The 16226-nt window shown below is 26.7% G+C and overlaps 1 pseudogene; it reads left to right on the forward strand.

Annotated features, from left to right (window-relative positions):
* Positions 1 to 9328: 9328 nt before the first annotated feature.
* LOC149142852 (cytochrome P450 750A1-like) lies at positions 9329 to 10440 on the forward strand (annotated as a pseudogene).
* The last annotated feature ends 5786 nt before the right edge of the window (positions 10441 to 16226 follow it).

Below are 16226 nucleotides of genomic sequence, written 5' to 3' on the forward strand. Positions count from 1 at the left end.
TCAACTAATCCACATATATTGCTAATGACATACACCGTATGTCAGTGATTGGAACAAATGAAAAACCCCATTCATTTTTTATTACATCAAATGAGTAGATTGGGATAATCTTTATACTCCTTGTCTAGATAGAGCCAAAAAACTTTACTTTTATAAAACACTCCATTCCCAGGGGGTGAAGTGCCACCAAATGGAAGATCATCCCTTTTCGAAACCCTGTGAAGACTACTGCAAACATAAAATTTAGACTGAATTCTATCATACATATGTTTTAGAACAACCCAGTCATATTTTTTGCTGCTTACATTTTCCAATAATGAAAAAAATCTCCAGTCTCCAATTTGTATTGGCCATATGTTTTTAAAGGCCTTTGTAAATGGATTTGTTAAAAAATAGTTGTGTGTATGGGAGCATTCTATTGGTAAGGATAAAACCACCATTGGTCCAACAAAAGACTCTACTCTGTATCTTGAATCTACGAATCGCAAATGAAAATGAGATATTTGCCCATTTTGATTAAGGTACTCAACAACAAAATAATGGTCTTCATTATTGAGGAAAGGAAGCATAAAACCAAATTCGTTCATAGAGACATGCTTGCAATGCAATAAGAAAGATGGGTTTTCCAAAACATTCTTCCATTTTTTTACAAACAATGCTAAACTTTATCACAACCGATAAATGGAGCCAGAGGAAGACAATTTCAAGAATTTTGAATGGAAGACAACTCCAAATAGCTATATCCATAATCAAACAATGAAAAGAAAAAAAACACATTTGATATCAACAAAACAATTTAATGTTGAATAAAATTAAAAGTAACATACATACATAATTTATCATCTACACATACATAAAAAATTCAGATATACACATTGTATAAAATGAAATGAGAGATCAGAACATTATTACAACAGTGAACAAAATTCCACAATTTTTTAAACCTAATCTCTATATATTATTAATGTTAGTAAACCTATAATTATGTTTATATGTATATGTTTAATATTGATGTTATAATGCTTCTATTAATATATTTTTAATATCTATATCAATTTTTTTATTTTTAATATAAATATTAACATTAAACCAATTTTTTAATATAAAAAAAGCCTAAATTTCAAAACCTCTTATTATAAATTAACATAATGCTACATGAACCAAATGACATAAAATTACCAAATATTTTAATCCTAACATCACCTAAATAAACCTAAATTTATTAAGTGTAATGTTTAATAAAAATATTTATATCAAATCAAAATGAATGAACCAAATGTATTATATAGATGTATTACATAAAATAGATTTTATACTGAAAACACAAAATTAAATCAATAAGAAATTTTAGATGTTTTTATTATCAACACAATTTTGACATCCATTCTTAATATTTGTATTTAAATCTAAATAAGCTAAATTCTAAATGCTTTTCTATGCCTTTTTTTGTTCTAATTCTTGAATTGTTCTAATTTTTGGATTACATAAATGAATTGTTTAAAACTGCTTCTTGAAAAAGGTTTAAATTTTGCATTATCCCCAGCCAAAATTCCTATTTCTGACATCATAAGTAACATTGAAGTCATTATAAAAAACAATGACCAAAATACAGCGGAAGAAATAAGACAAGATGTTTCCAGAATTCTTAGAAATGCCAGACCTCCCCCCAACAACATATCCAAAGAAGAAGCCATAGCCCTAAAAAACATCAAGAATAACAAAAACATTATAATCTTAAAAGCCGACAAAGGTAATGCCACTGTTATCATGAATAGGACTGATTATGAACATAAAATGGAAGAACACTTAAACAATAGTGGCTGTTATAGAGTTTTGAACAAAGATCCTAGCAGCAAAATTCTTCGCCAAGTAAGTAACAAAATTAAAAGCTCCTCTCTTGATTCCACCATTAAGAACAGATTAATACCTAACAATGCCATTATCCCTAGAATTTATGGAGTGCCTAAAATCCATAAAACTCGTGTTCCTTTAAGACCTATAGTAAACACTATAGGATCTCCCACTTATTGGTTAGCTAAATATCTAGCCAGCAAACTTAGACCTTTATCCGGTAACACTCCCTCTTACATCAAAGATTCCCCTTCCTTCATAGAATGGATCAAAAACCTAGAATTTAATGACAATGACCTAATGGTTAGCTTTGACGTAGTGTCTCTCTACACTATGATTCCTGTAGATGAAGCCTTAGAAGTATTGAAGAAAATTACAGACCTTGAAACAGTGGAACTAATAAGCATTTGCCTTAAATCTTCATTCTTTAGTTTTAAGGGAAAAATCTATGAGCAAACTCATGGCGTTGCAATGGGTTCTCCATTATCACCATTAATTGCCAATCTTTACATGGAACACTTTGAGCAAATGGCCCTTAGGTCTTTCCCCTTTACCCCTGAAGAATGGAAATGATATGTAGATGACATTTTTGCTAAATGGAGCCATGGTTTGGACAAGTTGAAAGAATTTTTATCTCATATAAATAGCCTATCTAAACACATAAAATTCACCATTGAAATCGAAAAAGACAACCAGCTCCCCTTCTTAGATGTCCTCCTTACCAAGAAAAATGGCAAGCTAAGCCACCAGGTCTTCAGAAAGCAGACACACACTGACAGATATCTTCATTCAAACTCCCACCACCATCCAAAGCAAAAAGTTGGTGTCATCAAAACCCTAGCCACGAGAGCCTCTAGAATCTCTGACCCTGAACATTTAGAAGAAGAACTTATCCATCTCCATGAAGTCTTTTTAAGCAATGGCTATCAAAATCACACTATCCAGAAAATAATTAAAGATTCCATAACCAATAAACAAAAAAGAAAATCCCTTGAAAACCCTAGAATCTCCTTACCCTATATTAAAGGAACCACAGATAAAATTGCCAGAGTTCTCGCTAAGCATAACATTATGGTTGCTTTCACGCCCCCTAACACCATAAAAAACATGTTTGAGTCGGCTAAGGACTCAATAGACCCAAAAAATCACAAAGGAGTTTACTCGATTCCCTGTTCTTGCGGTAAAGTTTATATAGGTGAAACAGGGAGATCCTTTGGAGTAATATTAAAATAACACATTAATGATATTACTAGAAATAGGTCAGATAAATCAGGTCTAGCAGAGCACGCTTGTTCCTCTTCTCACTATATTTGTATGGAACAAACTAAATTAATCCATAAGGAAGACCATTATTTAAAAAGAAGAGTTAAAGAGGCAATTGAAATTGAGAAATCCTCCAATAATATGAGTAGGGATGACGGTCTTAAACTAAGTAGTACCTCGAAACCCTTATTAAATAAAATGAAAAAAACTTTAAACTTAATCTAATGCTCCCTTTTGATATCATTTGGCAATTCATAATTTAAATAACAATTAAATAAATAAATGCAAATAATAAATTCTACAATTTAAACTATTTCAGAACAAATAACTCATTTATATAACATTTCACATAATTTAAATAACATTAAATAATAATAATAATAATAATAATATATATATATATATATATATATATATATATATATATATATATATATATATATATATATATAATTATAATTATAATTATAAGATCTTTATAATAACAATTTTAATAATCATATAAAATAAGAATAATAATTATAATATGAATAATAATTATAATATTAATAACAATAATAATTATAATAATAATCAAAATTGTTATTATAATATATTTATAATAACAATTTTAATAATCATAAAGAATAAAAATAATAATTACAACACTTCACAATTCAAAATTAATTACAATAATAATTAAATTTATTATAATATCTTTATAATAACAATTTTAATAATCATAAAGAATAAGAATAATAATTTTAATAGGAATAATAATCATAATATTAATTACAATAATAATTACAATAATAATTAAAATTGTTATTATAATATCTTTATAATAACAATTTTAATAATCATAAAGAATAAGAATAATAATTATAATAGGAATAATAATTACAATATTCATTACAATAATAATTAAAATTGTTATTATAATATCTTTATAATAACAATTTTAATAATCATAAAAGAATAATAATAATTATAATAGGAATAATAATTACACCATTTGACAACTCAAAATTTAATTAATTAATTAATTAAATAAATGAAAATAATAATTTCTTCAATTTAAACTATTTAAGAACAAATAACTCATTCATATAACATATCGCATAATTTAAATAACATATATATATAAATATAATTATAATATCTTTATAATAACAATTTTAATAATCATAAAGAATAAGAATAATAATTATAATAGGAATAATAATTTATAATATTTATAATAATAATAATAATAAGGATGATATTATTAGCAATAATAATATGTATAACAATAATAAAATAACTAATAAATAACTAATAATAAGAATAATGATTTAATTGTATTAAAGAGAAGAAGGAAAAAAAAAATAAAGAAATAAAGAAATAAAAAGAGAGGATGTAAATAATAATTATAATAATAAATTAATTATAAAAATAAATATAAATAAATAAATAAAATCAAAATCAAAATCAAAAAATAAAATAATATAAAAAAAATAATAATAATAAAAATAAAAATAAAATAAATAAACAAATAAAAACAAAATAAATAATAATAATAATAATAATAATAAATATAAATATAAAAAAAAAATCTATAAATTAATTAATTAATTAATTAATAAGTGTAAATCAATCAGGCCGACATTATAAGCTAGCATATATCTTTCCATAATTCTCTCATCTCTCTCTTCTCAAAATACAGATCTCATTGCCCTGATGATGGACTCACCTAGCTAGTCCGAAACATTGGTTTCATAAATTGCTCACAGGTTTTTCCATTAGCATAAAAAAAATTTGCCAACCTGTATGGAATCTCTCTTTAATACATAAAATAAATCTATAGCATACATTTAACATAAATCTATAAAATAGATTTTATTATTTAAAATCTATATATATTTTTTAAAATAAATCTAGTACATATAATAGATGACACTTCTCTCTTTAATACATAAAATAAATCTATAGCATACATTTAACATAAATCTATAAAATAGATTTTATTATTTAAAATCTATATATATTTTTTAAAATAAATCTAGTACATATGATAGATGACACTTTTGTTAATTTTTGGTGTATTGAGTGCTTTAGTTAACAATAGGGTCTCATTATATGCATATTTACTGTGTGTATTAAAACATTCTTATTTTTTCCCCGTAGTGTCTCAAGGATTTTCAACTATTTTTCAGTTTCAAAATGTATTGATTAAAATAAAATCTATTCAATGCATTAAGTTTATTCAATGCATATAATTTATTCTATTAATAAGAATAAAATCTATTCAATCCATAAAAAATTATTGATAAAGGGCTTAAAAAATTATTCAATGCTTACAAATTTATTGATTGCATAAAAGTAAAATAAACATCTATTCAATGCATAAAAAAATATTTATAAAATCAAAATGAATCAAAATATAATATATAAATTTATTAGTAGATTATACTCGATCAATAAATTCAATTCAACACATATCCATGAAAAACATATTTATATACAATTTATAAATCTACTTTATAAAAATACATAATATAATTTATATATTTTTATAGGGTAGATTTATATATTGTATATAAAAGATTTTATATACAATTTATGGAATATAATTTATTTCACATTTTGAATTAGCACATTGGACATATAAAGTGCTAATAAACAATAATTTAAAATATATATATCAACTGAATAAAACAAAATCTGTTGAGTTGAGGCTTCTGTAAGATCATGTGATTTACGCTGAAGAATTTTCTCATAAAACAAAATATGTTTAGTAAAATCTATGGAGGCCATAAAATCTAATGCATTAAATACATTGAATGTAATAAATCTAAAAATTCTATTCAATGAACCTAATTCTATTGCAATCTAATGTATTTAGTCTATTGATGAATTTAAATTTATTGAATGCATTGATTGCAATCTGTTGAATGCATTGATTACAAATTTGATTTTATTCGATTGATTACAATCGATGTTTGCAATAGATTTGAATGCAATAATAAATTTCATAGATTGAATATATTGCAATAGATTTAAGTGCATTAGAGTGCAATAAAATTTGGTTTCTTTAAATTTAAATAGATGTGCATAAATAAAAATAAAATAAAGGTCTATTCAATGTAAGATACACTCTATCCATATAAAAAAAATTATCTAACAGGAAAACTATTATTCCTCAAATTTCCATGAAAGTAATTGTTCCTGAAATTTTCTATTTATATATATATATATATATATATATATATATATATATATATATATATATATATATATATATATATATATATATTCTTTTTTTTTTTTTTTTCGATGTGGTTCACGGGGCACCGGAGGTGGGCCGCTACGTCCACGTAGACAGGCACGGCCATCAGGCCTACCCCCGAGGGCGTCGAGGAGATTTGACCCCGTGACCTCTCAAACCGGGAGAGTACTATCAACGGGAACTCGACCATTTGAGCTATCCCTCGGGGGCTATATATATATTCTATTTACAATTAAAATATTTATTTTATACCTAAACCTAAATTATAATTAAAATCTAAGATAGTTTATAAAAAATAAATTATTCTATTGAATTTGGGGAGTGAAACTAGTGGGAAAGAGGGATGGAAACTCATTCTGGAACCTTAAAATGAAAATGAACAATAACATTGTACAAAAATCATCACTTAAAAATTAAAACTAATATGCTCATCCAACTTATATTGTTCAACATTCAATCTATAAAATATATTGATGCATTCAAATGTATTTAGTGCATTTATTGCAATCTATTGAAAGCATTTAACATATGTTGAATACATCAAATTTAATATATTGCAAATTTGATTTTATTCAATTGATTGCGATCAATGCTTTCAATAAATTTCAATGCATCAATAAATTGCATATATTGAATGCATTAGATTTATTGATTAAAATATATTCAATGCATACAAATGTATTGATTAAAATAATATCTATTCAATGCATAGAATTTATTTTATTGATAAGAATAATATCCATTCAATCCACATAAAAAAAAAAAAAAAAAAAGCTAAAAAATCTATTAATTGCACAAAAATAAAATAAAAATCTATTCAATGCATAAAATTTATTCTATTGTTAAAAATAAAATCTATTCAACACATAAAAAAAATATTGATAAAATTTAAATGAATCAAAATATATTATATAAATTTATTAGTAGATTATACTCAAACAATAAATTCAATTCAACACATATCTATGAAAAAGAATATTTTATATACAATTTATAAATCTACCTTATAAAAATACATAAAAAATTTATATACAATTTATGGGATATAATTTATTTCACATCTTGAATTATCCCATTGGACATATAAAGTGCTAATAAAAAAACCATTAAAAAAAATCTATCAAATGAATAAAACGAAATCTATTTAATAAAATCTATGGAGGCTATAAAATCTAATGCATTAAATACATTGAATGTAAGAAATCTAAAAATTCTATTTAGTGCACCTAATTCTAGTGCAATCTAATGTATTTAGTCTATATAATCTATTGATGAATTCAAATCTATTGAATACATTGATTGCAATCTATTGAATACATTTAAAATCTGTTGAATGCATTGATTACAAATTTGATTTTATTAAATTGATTGCAATCAACGTTTTCAATAGATTTAAATGCAACAATAAATCGCATAGGTTGAATGCATAACTTGAGTGTATTTCAATAGATTGCAATAGATTTAAGTGCATTACACTGCAATAAAAATTGGTTGATTTAAATTTACTTTGTATTCATTCACTCATATTTAATTAAATTTATTAATGCATTAGAATTATTGATTAAAATGTATTCAATCCATAAAAAATTCAATTAAAATATCAGTTCAATTTGTTGAATAAGATTAGTGACTCAAATCTATGATTATTGATGTTAAAGAATAATCATATATTTATTAATGAGGAATTCTTTTGAAATAATTTATTTTTATATAATCATATTTTTATTTAAATTTTAAAATATTAAAAACACTCCACTAATATTAAAGCTCATGCCAAAAAATTAATGTTTAATTTGGCAACATAATTCCAATAAAAATAAATTAGAAAATTTACTCAAAATATCCGTCAACTAAGGAAAAATGTAATTAAATATTTATCCAAAAAATCAAATGAATTTCTATAATATGTCTTAATCTTTAGTAAAAAAAAGAAAGAAACTTCATTATCTCATGGATTGTTCCAAAGAGAATCTTTCAAATGCAATCTAGATAATCTCATTCCATAGCATCACAAATCCAATTATGTGATGCTTTACGAATAAAGGTTATGTTAGGAAAATATTTGTATAATTTTTCATCTTAAATGGAGATAAACAAACTACCATTCCATACATTAGAAAGTTAATCATCAAAATATGCATGTAAGTTAAATAAGGAAAGTCATTATAAAAATGCCACATAAGATTGGTTAATTTTATACCAAATGATGATTTCAACCTACAATATATGGCTAGTGATTTGATTAAATGTACAACTTTTAGCACTATAAAATGTTTAAAACCAATTATCATGAGGCATTGGCATGAAGAGGTTTCAAAAACTCATCACAACCATATGGGCTCAATATGAAATGGTGGAATGGAGAATGTTCAACCCATTTGGAATTTGCAAATATATCCAATTCATAAAGAATTTTTGATAATCCTTTCAAGATGCATTTACTCATTTAGGATTTAAAGTTTAAACCATTAATTTTTAAAATCTCACTCAATCTTAAATGGAAAACCAAAAAATGGCCATGCCAGAAATTAGATAATTATCACCAACATGTGAAAGTGATTTAATGAGAAATTCCTTTATAAAAATGCCACCAAAATAGTTATTATGCTAAATCATTGTTTAACCCTACAAAAAAAAATTCCTTATATGCCTACTGATTTTAGTGATTTGACTAAATGTACCACTATTAATATTACAAAATGTTTAAAACCAAATGTGGTGAGGCATAGGTATGAACAGGTTTTAAAAACTCATTCCAGCCATATGGTCTTAATTTGTTGACATTCAAAATTTAAAAAATTAAAAAATTGATACAAACTAATGTAAATTAAAATAAAGAAAGGAAATCAAGTGCTCAATAATTTTTTTTTTATTCAATTTATTATTTATTTCACATCCTTCTTTTCGTGTACGGTTGAAAAGCCTACCACATGGGCATCTTCTCGGTAAAGTGAGGGGAACATCTTAATTTTCCATTATAGCCCTTACCCTCTGCTACTGTGTGTATTTGAGTTTGATGTAAAATTTCTATGTTGAAAACATACGTTTACCTTTACTTAGAAACAGTGATTTGTGGGCGGTCATCCAATTCCTAAAGTATTTTAGAATTATTAGAATTTGAGTAACAGAAACTACTGTTTCATTTTCTGTGGTCCACAAATTCCTGAATTAGGAATTTTCATAAAATCTACAATGGAGTTATCTAGAGAAAGTGAGATGGCATAATTATGACGCCATTCATTACGTTTACAGATTCTACATAATTATGATGCCCGTTTCACACATTCGTTCACAGACGAGAATGGAACGAACCCTCGATTTTATGGAGGGCGGTCTCATGGTGGCCATTGTTGGGATCACCCTGCTCGCAATATGTCACTACACTAAATTCCTATTGTTCCACAAGGGGGAGCACAATCTGAGCACGCCTCCGAGGCCTACTGCTTGGCCCATTATTGGACACCTCCATTTGCTGGACGCGAAGCTACCTCTTCATCAGACGCTTTACCACCTGGCCCAGACCTATGGGCGCTTCATGCTTCTCAAATTCGGGTCTCGCAAGGTCCTGGTAGTCACCTCATGGGAGCTAACCAGGGAGTGTCTCACCACACACGACATGAACCTCGCCTCCAGGCCACAGTCTGCGGGAGCCGAGCATTTGGGCTACGATCGTAATCTGCTTGGCCTCGATCCATATGACCGCCGGTGTCGAAAACTGCGTAGGATCTGCACGCTGCATCTTCTATCTCCTTCCAGAGTGGAGGCGTCCATGAATAGTCGAACAGAGGAGATGTCAAAGTGTGCGTGGTCTGTTCGAGAGATGCGCGAAGATGGGAATCAAAGGCCGCGAGGCTTCGGCTGTTGTGAACGTGAGAGAGATTGTGGTGGAGCTAATATTTGATATTATGGTGAGATTAATCCTCACTCGCAAAAGCTACCTGGGCAGCGGGGAAGAGGTGGAAGAATTTAAAAAGATAATTACCGTCAGCACTAGCGAGCTGCTGGGAGCGTTTAATTTGGGGGATTATATTCCATTCCTTAGATGGCTGGATCTCTCTAGATTAGATCTTCCGGGTTAGCTACCATTTGCTTTTACCTTCCACAGTCGTATGTTTGGTCATGGAAGTGTAAGAGCAACTTTTTTCGTGAGTCTATATGTGCCTGTGGGCCGTTCAAGCGAGGCCCATAGAGGAATATTCGAAATCTTGTTTGATATTTAAATTGTCCTGCATATCCTATTGGAATTGAATTCGTCAAAGCAATAACGTGATATTGAAACTAATTTTCCATGGATTTCAGATTGTTTAGTTAGGTGATTTTCCAGTGAAATTAACCAAATTAATTGAAATATAAAATATAGAAAATAGAAAGAGATACATGCCATTTAGAACAAATATAAAACTTTGAACATTTTTGTAAGAGAAAATTCAATTAAAAAGTGAGATTGTGTTTTTTAATTTTAATTTAATAGAACAATATGAAAATAAAATAAAAGAAATATTATTACAAAATTACATTGACATAAAATATTAATTTTTCTATTTTGTATCTAGTCTTTTAATCAAAATTTAGTTATAAAAACTGTAATATATATATAGATATATATATAAACTAATTTGACAAGATTTTATTTTATAAATGAATTAGAGTTAAACATTAAAGACGTCACAATTATCTAAAACAAAATTATTAAAAAATAAAAAATATTAATAATTAAAAGAATCTAAAGTACTTCTTATGGAAGTAGGCTAAATGAATCTACGATGGTTAATTCAAAGCATCTGGTTAATTTCTAAATGTATCCATTTCAAAAGAAATTTCAAAAACTTTTTTTATATGCATTTACTCATTTAGGATTTAAATTTTAAACTAATAATTTTCAAAACTCCACTCAATGTTAGATAGTTGATCATTAAGATGTACATGTAAATTAAATAGAGAAAACTATTATAAAAATACGAAAAAAAAAGTTATTATTCTAACTCATGGTTTAGCTATGTAAGATATATTTTTATTTTAACTCATGGTTTAGCTATGTAATATATATCCTATATGATTAGTGATTTGATTAAATGTAATAATTTTAAACATAAAATGATTAAAATCAATTATTGTAAAGTATAGGTATGATAAAGTTTCAAAAGTAAAAAAGGTTTTTTTTGGTAGAAATCACATGAAATTATATTTTGGTCAATGCTTTTCGAACCAACAAGTGTAGTTCATCCTCAGGACCAGATGAAGAGCTAGACCATGGCAAAGGCTTAAATAGAGAGCAATGTAGAGACATAATTTCAATTAACGACTATATTTGAACAATAATGTTTAAATTATAATATTAATTTATTAATATATTGAAAACAAATATTATTAAGTAACGAATATATTAAATGGTTAGTTTTTGAAAAAAAAAAATTAAATGGTGATATTATTTCATTAATTTATTAAAAATATTAATAGGTAACTACTATATTAAATGACTAGTTTTTGAAAAATAATATTTAGATAATGATATTAGTTTATTAATTTATTAAAATATTAATATATAAGGGCTATGTTAAATGGTTAGTTTTTGAAAAAATATTTAAATAATGATATTATTTCATTAATTGATTAAAAATATTAATAGTAACGGCTATATTAAAAGGTTAATTTTTGAAAAATAATATTTAAATTAATTTATTAAAACCAAATATTACTGGTTCTTCAAAAATAATATTTAAATAATGATATTAGTTTATTAATTTATTAAAATATTAATATGTAACAGCTATATTAAACGGCCTAGTTTTTAAAATAAATAAATAAATAATCAAAGTCAAACTTTAAAGGAGGGGAATCAAAAATTATAAAAACGAGTGAAATCCCTAATCGAGACAAGATCATTTAATAAATAAAATAAAGAATGGAAATAAAATAAAATAAATTAAAAATAATTAATGGAAAAATAAATAAAATAAAACAAAATATACACAAGTCTATATATATATATATATATATATATATATATCCAAAAAAAATAATCAATAAATAAAACGGGGTCAACAATAAAATATGGTTATCCCATTAAACAAATAATAAAAATACTAAAAGGAGTTAAGAACCAATAAGATAATAAAATACATAAAAAACACGAAGGATCAATAAAATAAACTCTAATGAGGAATAAATCAACAACAAATACTACAAAAATGATGCCAAAAAAGAAAAACTAGAAGACAATATAGGGACCCAACTTCTACTAATATTCCACCAATCATCTCTCTATTCAAATTATTGGGCATTTTTTCAATTTCTAAAGTCTCCCTCAATTTACGATGATAAAAATCACGAACCTTATCTGCATGCTCGGCCAAAAGCGAATCTTACCATACTTGATGTCAACACAAGCATATGATCTTAATCTAAAATGTTCTAATAGAAAATATTAAGATTAAATATATCCTCTCGATTTGTAAATATATCCCCTTCAAAGCAAAAAAAAAAATCTCACAGATTTAAAGTAATCATTTTCTAAACTGAATATCAAATATGTAACTCATTCAAAGCAAAAAAATTTAATAACCATCTCACAGATTTAAAGTATTAATTTTCTAAACTGAATATCAAATATGTAACTCGTATTGGTTCACGCGTGACTTTTTCACAAACTTAATGTAAATGCTCCAAATTTATGCAAATTCAAATCAAACCAATCTTATTTTAAAAAATAAATAAAATGAAATTTATGCATATATGAATCCAGCTGCTTTTTATTTGAAAAGGCAAGAGTAACCCAATGGGTGCAAAGCAGATCAAGCAGAACAAACACCATCGCTGCAGATTAAGCCGAAAGAGAGGCAAAGGGTTTGCGGGGTGTGCCTGTGGAGGCAAAGGCTTTCATAGAGTGACTCGGCAGATGTTTCCAAAATATGTCGAGTAGCTCACGTGGAAGGACTGTGTGCCGGATCCTGGCCGCAATGTCACAGTCAGGACAAAATGCTGCTAGGGTTGAAAGGTAACTGATGGTGCTGCGGAGAAGGTAAAGGGAAAGGCTTGACTGTACAGCTGCGAGGGTGTGCCTAGTTTGAGGTTGAATGCCATGAGGCGTGATGGTTTATTGAGGTAGTGGAGAAAAAAGGGTGGCTAAACTGATTTCAACTCTAGGCGAAATTATATATTTAAAAAAAAAAATTAAATAGAAAATAGAATATTTATTTGAAAAAAATTGCATAATTAAGTACTGTGCAGCTTTCTTAGTAGATAGAAGTTGACATAAATACTTTCAAATAGTTTCAGGAATTTGACCTAACTTAATTGTTTATGGCTTGGTTTTAACAATTTCAATAATCCGCTCACTGAAAAATACATGCATCTATAGAGAAATGTACACTGCTTTGTTTTTAATAGATGGAATGGTGGTTGTTACAATCCTAGATAGAGTGGCGGTTACAATCCACTAAATAGAATGGCAGGTGTTACAATCTATATTGTTTAATTTTTATTTATTTTTTTCATTAATTAACATACCTGCAGTAACAACAAACTTTTAATTCATTTTACTTAAATGTTTTATCAAGTGGCCATACTTTGGATTGCCAAACTCATTACACACTACTTACATTTCAAATGTTCAGCCAATAAACCTTGCTCTTATTCATCCGTGTTGCCATATATTCCTCCACATTTTAGCATGCAAATATTTTAGAATGTAAACACACATTTGTTTCATAGTGATTTGAAACTAAATTTTTAATTTCAGTTTCTCTAATCTCAATAAGTGGAGATAAATAAGAGGAACATTAAATTTTTAATCATGATTTGGTAAAAAATTAATTTAAACATGGTTTAAACAAATAATTTAGGAAGTTATCAATTTCAATTGATAGAGTGGCAATGCCCATAATATACAAATATCTTTCAATTTAGATCATCCTATCAAAAAAATTAATTAGAAAAAACATTAAAATGGCGAATTCCAATAGAAAGATGCCTATCAGCATAAAAATAAATAGGAAGCCTTTTGAAGAAAAAAAAGAGAGAAAAGGAAAAGTGAGCTATGCAAAAAAAAAAGTCCGCATTAAAAAACGAGTGAAAGGAGATCAGGAGAGTTATTCCTAGATATATTTTTGGGAAGGCGTGGGAAATATAATGTTAATATTGTTTTTTAATTGAAAACATATTATTAGTAGTTGTTCCAAGATCACTGTATCAGTAATTGTTTTATTTTGTTGTTGATTTTGTATTAGTTATGATTAACAAAATATTAAATAAATATTTTTTTCACTGTGATATTAAAATTTTATTGTTTAATAAATGTAATTTAGAAGTTAATTTGGATTATTTTTTGTGGCTAGGTGGAATGGTTATTATCTTTTCTATTTAGTTCAAATCGTGGTTAGTGATATGATGAGTTATCCTGGCTAGTGACATGATGAGTTATCATGGCTAGTGACATTATGAGCTATAATGCCTTGATAAATATTATTGCAATGATTTCTTGCTTGTGAATATTGTTGTATTGGTTTCTTGACTTATGAACTCTTAAGTATACTTATGGGTTGACTTGGTCCCAACAACCTCACTCTAACCTTTAGATAGTAAGTGATCAAAACTTAAATATAAATAAAATCCATATATAAAAAATTCTATAAAAAATAAAAAATATTTGAATGTCTTTTTCACTTAGATTCCTAATTTTACAAACATCATCAAAATAATAATTTTAATTTACAATGATAATTATTCTTATGAATTTGTTCACAATATTTAAATCTCGTTTTGATCTTATCATTTAATTCTTTTTTAAAACATTTTAGAAATAAATAATATTTTTTTATATTTAACTATATTAAATTTATTTTTATTTTATTATATATATATATATATATATATATATATAAACCACGTAATAAAAAATCTCATACATATATATATATATATAATTATTAGATATTAATTTAATCACTGTGCATGACATTATATGATATTCTCTTTATCGTTGGCTCCAGTTGTTATTTTGCTAATAACAAGGACGTAAATATTTTATCACTTATAAATTGTTTTCGCCACGTAGGACTATAGCTACCAAAGAGCCATTCAAATTTCACCTCGACACAATTTACAACTTTTCTACTTACATTTACATCGTATCATTTTTTCTTTACTATAGCAAAACCTTGATCCATGAATATATAGATTAATGATTTATTATTTAAATGATCTTTATCGCACGCAGTATACATATATTCTCGACTGGTTAAACCTGTCACTTCTTAGAGTACATGTTTTGGGTCACTAAAGTTCATGGTAAAGCAATATTTTTTTGTTAACGTACTAACGTTGTTACACTATAGATATAGGTTCAAAGGCACGGAAGTATGAACTTAGGGAACGTCATTTAAATTAATCAACATATATTGCACCGAAACGAAAACGGGTTTAATCAAACGTTGATGTTTTCAATTAAATCAGTTGAGTAACTACCGCACTACCCACTGTGCGGCTCTCATTTGAGCGTCTCCTCCCACAAGCTAATTCTGCAACTTTCCCTTGCGAGACTGGTTGCTCGCAAAATCTTTCATAGCGTTAGAATCCGTCAAGGCATATATAATTTCCGTGCTTTTACTAGTTTTCCTTTTGCTGGTATTTGTAACCCTTCATGTTTTTTTCTTACTTCTGCACTTTCATGTTTTTTTCTTACTTCTGCACTTTCACCCATTTTTCTAGGGTTTCCATTTTGGTCAGTTTGTCCCTGAAGGTGATTAATGCATATGGCAACCGTAATGGGTTTTAATGTAAGTTTTGTTGGGTGAAATCCATTAGATGGAGGTTCAAATTGTTGTGTTTTGGTTAGTAGAGTAGGTGAAACCCACTGGATGGAGGTTCA

The sequence above is a fragment of the Pinus tabuliformis genome, chromosome X (genome assembly GCF_031772625.1).
Source record: "Pinus tabuliformis cultivar Carrire ecotype Pingquan chromosome X, CPIR1, whole genome shotgun sequence".
NCBI classification, from domain to species: domain Eukaryota; kingdom Viridiplantae; phylum Streptophyta; class Pinopsida; order Pinales; family Pinaceae; genus Pinus; species Pinus tabuliformis.